The sequence below is a fragment of the Humulus lupulus genome, chromosome 1 (genome assembly GCF_963169125.1).
Source record: "Humulus lupulus chromosome 1, drHumLupu1.1, whole genome shotgun sequence".
In the NCBI taxonomy this organism is placed as follows: domain Eukaryota; kingdom Viridiplantae; phylum Streptophyta; class Magnoliopsida; order Rosales; family Cannabaceae; genus Humulus; species Humulus lupulus.
In genome coordinates this window covers 101,223,970-101,230,293 of record NC_084793.1, presented here as the reverse complement: position 1 = coordinate 101,230,293, position 6,324 = coordinate 101,223,970, and the positions used below count along the sequence as shown (strand labels likewise).

Genomic DNA, 6,324 nt, shown 5'->3' with positions numbered 1-6,324 from the left:
AAAATTCTATTTTACTTTGTAATTTCCACAATATTATGTTGAAGTTTTAATAAAGTTATTATTATTTCTTATGTATATGCTCTTCAAAGTAATAGCTATGTTTAGTATTTCTAATGGTCCAATGTCTTAGAATAGTTGGGTCTTTACATATATCGCCTCTACCATGATATCGAGGGTCCGTGGTTTCGTTCGTGCGAATTCGACGTGTTTTCCGTATCAATCATAGGCGATATATCGGCCTCTGTAGCTGCAATATATCGGCATACGTTGATATTTCAAACACGTTTTTGCACATTTCAGGATAATTTTAAATTGATTAAAACTACTTTGACTGAGTAAAACGTGATCCTAATAGCTAATGGAAGGTTCTAGAGCTTCTAAATATTTCTTTTAATTAAACTATTCATCAAAAATACTTAAATCCTTAATAAACATGCTTGAGACAAGTGTCACGCTCTTATTTAATCTATCTAAACCTTAGGTTATAATAATTAGTATTTTTAGGACTATATTCATTAATCAAACCTTATGATAAAATTAATATTTCTAAATTATAGGCTAAACTTATAAAATTCATAACTATTTCTACAAGTTTCTAACTAAATCCTAACTTGAACCAATATCCACGAAAATTTAAATTCTACACCTACTACTACTACTATAGCTACTACAACTACCTAACTAAGTAAAATTTTGGGATGCTACATATTTGTGCATTTTAATAAATTTAAGACATACGATCTTTGAACTTGTTCTATGAAATTTATATAATTGCACACTCGTCCAATATAAATTAATAACAAGTTCGATTATATATTATCTCATATATAAATTAAATTAGGAATTAAATCTTAATTTAAATATACTCGTTATTAATGCACACTATTGCAAAATTTTTATCAAATCAACTATTTGATAATATTATTATTTACTATTTTCTTATGATTTGATATCATACATACAAATAATAACTATACCGATTTTTATGTTTATTTATTCATACTTCCAGAATCCATTTATTTATAAATGAAATCTAGTATTATAAATACTACATAAAATTTTAACTTTAATATCTATATGTTTATTACAATTAAGTTGCAATATTTAATTCATCTATTGATATTCCATATTTTCCACTATAAACGTTCTTTTGGAAACTACCATATTTCTATGGTTTTAATAAGAACGAATTTCTGCTTCAGTTTATTCTTATTAAACTTTATTCAATGTCATTCACATTATATTGACTTTTTCAACCAACAGCCTATTAATAGATAATTATTGAATAATTATAATTTCAACTTTTCAATATGAAATTCAAAGCTTGAGCTTTCCTATTAATGACCCTAGTTATGATTTGATTTTCCATTCATCAAATGACACACTGACTTCGTCAGTTGGATAGTCAAATTTCCAGATGATATAAGAATTTCAATAAATTCCATTTATTGAATTTATAGTTCCTGAATTCTTCTATTATAAAGATTATTTATTGTCTTTAACCAAAATAATTAATTCTCTTTATAATTATTTAAACAAGAATTCGTCTATATTTTAGTGAGTTGTCATTTAACAATTCTCCCACAAGAATATTTGACAGGTTCTTGTTGTCTCAAAACACGACACATTAACCCTTGTAACTAAATGAATATGATCTTTATTGTTAATTTTGATTTCTCAAAATTAATCATTTAATTGACCATTAATTTTGAGTTTTAATTAATAAGAAGTCTGTAATAACAAATTTTATTAATTTCCTCAAAACTCGTGTATTCTCAATTTAATTCAATTGATCTTCTAATTTTAAATTAAATTTCTTTAATTTAAAAAGGATTAATTTTAAAATCATGATTCCCAATATATCACTATATCTTTATGATTCTAAAATTCCAGTTGGGATTTGTTTCAAGCAAATTCAACTCTAAGATAAATTATAACTTTATTAATTATTTAAGCAATATTTAATTAGACACTAAGTCTAATTAATTTTCATTTCCTCTTTGACATTATTCAAAGTCTTGTCTCAGTGAGTTGGAATTGAATGACATTCTTATGTATCTTGAATTCCGAATTCAAATATTTCAAATATTAAATTAATTAATATTTGTTTAGTTAAATCTCATTTAATGTTACTAAGTGTTATTCATGAAATAAGTAAAACTCTTAAAGAAACGATATACATATATTCTAGTCAATATGAATAACTAAATGATAACTTCATTTTAGGGTCATTTTAGAATGTATTTTTGTGGTAATCTTGAGTTTCTTTTGTGTGTTTTGTGCAAGATACGTGTTTATTTGTCTTTGTTACAGGTTGGTATGATGAATTATGAAAAAATGCAAAAAAAGAAGCTAAATGGTGGGAAAACGAGGCTTTTGGTGGTTATTGGACTAAAAATGATATCAAGGAGGCTTAAAGGACGGGTTTTGATGAAGAGATGAGCTGAAGGAACAAATTTGAGAAAAAATTAATTAAAGCCACGACTTGGACATTAGAGTCGTGACTTGAGGGGAAGTCAGAGACGTATTTGTTGCCGGAAAGAATTAGTGTCGTGACTTGGGCTTACAAGTTGCAACCCAAGAGGAAATAGAGGCTAAGCTTAGGAGAAGATTAGACACGGGCCGCAACTTGCTCAAGTTGGGTCGCAGCGCTTGAAGCCATTATACGAAAGGAAAAGGGCCAAAAATAGACACAGGCCGCGATTCAGAAAAGGCCAAGTCACAGCCCACAAAAGGAAAAATTAAGAAATTTTTAATTTCGTACTATAAATTCGTGTTTAAGGTTTAATTAAGTCATTAGGTCAGTTTTTAATTACGTTTTTTAGAGACTAATTGTAGTTCGTAGGTTAAATATTCTGCAGTTTCATATTTTTATTTATTCTTTAAGTTTATGAATTTTATGTTTATGAATTATTATTTTGTTTATTTAGTCATGTCTGATATGAACTAAACAATTTTTATCTAAGGTTTAATGTAGTCACTTGGATATCTATCTAATTGAATTATGATATTCTTTTGATTTTTCTTCTCTATTCTTATCTATATAATGTGTGTTTAATGCTAGTAAATATTTTATCACTATTTTCTTGATTTAATGATTTTGATTCAAAATTCGAAAGATGAGAATTGAATATGCTATCATTATAGACATAGGTTGCATATTGGACGAAAGTACCTGTATGACTTGTGTAGCAATTTGGTTTCTAAGCTTAATGCCTTCTGTATGTTTAAGTTTATCACAGAGATGTAGAAAATCTGCATATAGGCCGAGATCTTATATCTTGAAAAAGAATAGGAATTGATTCATGTTGAACTGCTATTAGAATAGAAAGAAAGAAATCTAGAATTGATTAATACAATTAGTAGAATGAGAAGTTGATGAAATTAACACCCTAGGTCTTTTTCATAGTGATTTAAATCTTTTAGGTAGTTGTTTTCTTGTTTAAAGTATTTTCATATTTAAAATTAAATTAAAAAGTTAAATTTTTAGTTGCCAAATAGAAATTTAAAAAACAATTAGTGGTACTTGGAAAATAGTCTTCGAGGAAACGATACTTTTCTTATCATATATTACATGAATCAATTACGTGCACTTGTGTATCATATTTTCACGATCAAGTTTTTTGTGCCGTTGCCGGGGACTTAATTTCTAATATCATAGTGATTGTTATTTGTTCTAATTTGGTATTTTTAATTTTTATTATTTAATATTTATTTGGATCAAGGCCATATTGTGTTTCAGGAATTGTTGGTATATGCGAGGAAGTAGACAAAATGAAATCATACTAATAGATCTTGAAATAGAGAAAACATGTAGAAAGAATCCCAAGATAAAGAAAATGCTAGACTTTACCATGGCTTAGAACGCAAATAATGTTGTCAACAATAATGCAAATATGGGTAATGCAGTTGAAACTGATCCACCATTAAGGAATTATGTACTCCCTACTGTTACAGGGATACATTCAAGTATTCAACCTCCTACTATAGAGGCGAATAATTTTGAAATAAAGCCCTCAATTATTCAGATGGTACAAAACTGTGTTCAATTTGGAGGGCTACCAAATGAGAATCCAAATCTACATATCACAAACTTTTTGGAGTTATGTGCTACATTTAAAATGAATGGGGTTAGTAATGATGCTGTAAGATTGAGACTCTTTCCATTTTCACTAAGGGATAGAGCTAAGAGTTGGTTGAAATTATTAAAAGCTAACTCTATACTTACTTGAGAAGATTTGGCTAAGAAGTTTCTTGGCAGATATTTTCCTCCTGGTAAGTCAGCCAGAATAAGAGGAGAGATTAACAATTTCCATCAACTAGATGGGGAGTTTTTGTATGATGGATGGGAATGATTTAAGGAATTACAAAGAAAATGCCCACATCATGGAATAGAGAAGTGGTTGTTAGTACATACTTTTTTATAATGGTTTGGGGGGAAATACAAGACAGTTATAGATGTAGCATCTAGAGGAGCGTTTATGAGAAAAAGAGCCAATGAGGCATATGAGTTGTTGGAAGAAATGGCTATGAATAATTATAATTGTCCTACTGAGCGAGAAAATAAGAAAGTAGCGGGAGTCTTATAAGTTGATCCAATTGCGCTCTTAACAACTCAAGTAGCATCTCTAACCTAACAACTACAACAAACTAATGTCGCCGCACAAGCAATGCAAGTACAGAATGTCATGATTTGTGAGATTTGTGGAGTACCTCATTCTTATGAACAATGCTTGAACACAGCTAGCTACTCAACTGATGTGAACAACATGCCCTTGGAACAAGCACATGTTATAGGTAGTTTTTCAAGACTTGCACCCAACACTTACTCAAATTCCTATACACCTGTCTGGTAAAATCATCCTAATCTGTCTTGGAAAAATAATCAAGGGTTACAACCACAATATCCACAGTACCCACCTCATCAACCAACTTATGGATTACATGCTAGACCTATTATGATCCAAACCCACGCCCATCTCATCCACCACCTCCTTAAATGCACCCACCAACAATTTAGCCAGACCAATTAAATCAATTCATGACAGAGACAAGGTCTTCCATCCGAATTTTGGAGCCACAAATAGGTCAATTGGCTCAATTTTTTTCTAGTAGACAACAAGGAAATTTGCCTAGTTCTATAGAGGTAAATTCGAAAGAGCAATGTCAAGCGGTTACCTTGAGAAGTGGGACTAAGTATGAAGGACCTACAGTGGAAGAGAAAGGGAAGAATATAGAAAACAACAAGTTACTAGTCCGATTCAAAAGGAGGTTACTGAAGACCTTCCAAAACCAGAAAAACCAAAATATTATGAGCCCACACCAAAGATTCCATATCCTCAACTGTTTCGAAAGGTTATTCTGACAAACAATTTTCCAAATTTCTTAAGGTATTTAAGAAACTTCACATTAACATCCCTTTTGCATGGGCTTCAGAACAAATGCCTTGTTATGTGAAGTTTATGAAGGAAATATTGACTAATAAGAGAAAAATGGATGATTATGAAACTGTTGCATTAATTGAAGAGTGTAGTGCAATTATTCAAAAGAAGCTTCCTAAAAAATTAAGAGATCCAGGCAGCTTTACTATACCTTGCACCATTGGAAACTTTCATTGTGAAAGAGGTTTATGTAATTTAGGTGCAAGCATAAATTTAATGCCACTGTCTGTATTTAAAAGACTTGGTTTGGGAGAAGCTAGACTGACTACTGTTACTCTTCAACTAGCTGATCGTTCTTTAACTCATCCCAGAGGTATTATAGAAGATGATCTAGTAAAGGTAGATAAGTTCATTTTTCCTGCAAACTTTATTATATTAGATATGGAGGAAGATCAGGATGTGCCTATTATATTAGGGCGACCATTTTTAGCCACTGGACAAGCATTAATAGACGTTTAGAAAGGAGAATTAAGGCTTAGAGTACAAGGTGATGAAGTCGTTTTTAATGTTTTTAAAGCTTTAAAATATCCTTCAGCTAGTGACAGTTGTTTTTGTGTTAATGTATTGGAGGATCCAATTAAAGGGGTTGAGTCTATTAAAGATCCACTGGAGTTGAGTCTGATAGAAAGTCCTGAAAAGTGTGCTGGTACTGAAGCTGGTGAGTATGTTAAGTGGTTGAATTCATTAGGGCAAATATATAAAAAAAATATATGAGGAATTAGGTCAAGTGCCTGAGAGACCTCTTCCATCCATTGAGAAGCCACCAGTTCTTGATTTAAAAACCTTACCTGATCATCTTAAGTATGCTTATTTAGGCGAGAATGATACTCTCCCAGTTATTATTTTATCTTCTTTATCTGAGATTGAAGAAGAGAAACTTCTG

General features: G+C 30.6%; 1 non-coding gene across 1 annotated transcript; it reads right to left on the bottom strand.

The window, feature by feature from the left end:
• Positions 1–4,286: 4,286 nt before the first annotated feature.
• On the bottom strand, positions 4,287–4,393 carry LOC133813568 (small nucleolar RNA R71). Its single transcript, XR_009884578.1, has one exon. It is a non-coding gene; the product is annotated as a small nucleolar RNA R71 (small nucleolar RNA).
• Between the last annotated feature and the right edge of the window lie 1,931 nt (positions 4,394–6,324).